The following is a 1,477-nucleotide window of genomic DNA, read 5'->3' as shown; positions in this document are numbered from 1 at the left end:
GAATTAATGTTATGTGCATATAAGCCTTTATTTCAGATGACGCAGTGATATTCAGCAGACTTCAAAGAACCTTGCCCCCTAAAAATCATAAAGGACTCTGCATTAGAGAGGAAGGTGAGAGTGGGGGAGCCCCTAACTCCAAATCTACTGATCCCTCCTACACAAGGAGACACTGAAAAGTGGTCAGGACAGTCCATTCCCTCCAGGGACCAGGCAGGGAAGTCAGAGCCACCAAGGGTGGAGGTCAAATTCCATCAAAGAAATAGTACAAGGAAACTTGTGTGTCACACTTTGAGGCCCACACAAATGCTCAAATAGAACCAAGAGGAGAAAACCAAACTGCCAGTTCAGGTGAGGTCACTGAGGTTGGCTGTAAGGCTGTGGGACCTGCAGGTGGAAGGGACAACTCTGTTTAGGGCAGCAGCCCAGCAGCCCCTCTGCCTTGAGGCCCAGGAGGGACCCTTTCTCTTCAGCAGCAGCGCACAGTGAGGCCATTTCTGGGGAGAAATGTAGACTCTCATTGGGTTCTTGAGGTTTTTGCATTCATTTGTTCAGACTTTGTAGATTTTGAGTTCATCTTTGAAAATCTTGGAATTAATTTACTTTGGTCCTGTCTCCGTGTGGAATCTGAACCACATCCCACATGACACCCCAGTGTCTCCCTTCTTAGGCAGAATGAAGTAGGAACAGGGACTGGCCATGTGGGCTACGGCCTAGTGTGCAGGTTCATTTTCTGAGTCATCTTAGCTAGGCCATGGCATCCAGATATTTGATCAAACATCATTTTAGATGTTTGTGTGAAGATGTTATTGGAGTGAGATTAATATTTAAATCAGTAGATCTTAAGTAAAGCAAATTAACCTCTCATAACATGTGTGAACTTGATCCAATCAATTCATGGCCTAAAAAGGAAAAAAAAGAAACCCCTGACCTCCCCCAAGGAGGAGGGAACTGTGACAGCAGACTGCCTTCAGGCATGAACTTCAGCACCAACTCTTCTCCAGGTTTCCAGTTGGTGTCCTACCTGCCCTACAGGTTTTCAGTCTCTACAATCACTTGAGCCAATTACCTCAACTAAATCAATCTCTCTCTCTCTCTCTCTCTCTCTCTCTCTCTCTCTCTCTCTATATATATATATATATATATATATATGTATATATATATACATATATATACATTTTTAAATACAAATATGCATATTAAAATATATATGTATTTATAATACATAAATATATAATTATGCTTTAGATAAATGATATATATTCGTATACATATTTTTCAATCTATCAATATAAATATACATATATGAAACACACTAGATATATATATTACATAATAACAGACATACATAAATATATATATATATATATATATATATATATTTTTAAAGATTTTTATTGGGGAATTGGGGGAAGGGGAACAGACAAGTTGCTGTCCTTTTGTTCTTTAGTCTAGTTGTGGAGGACATTGCTTCACT

Source organism: Hipposideros armiger, unplaced genomic scaffold (genome assembly GCF_001890085.2).
Source record: "Hipposideros armiger isolate ML-2016 unplaced genomic scaffold, ASM189008v1 scaffold_475, whole genome shotgun sequence".
Classification (NCBI taxonomy): domain Eukaryota; kingdom Metazoa; phylum Chordata; class Mammalia; order Chiroptera; family Hipposideridae; genus Hipposideros; species Hipposideros armiger.
Note: the sequence above shows the minus strand (reverse complement) of the source record.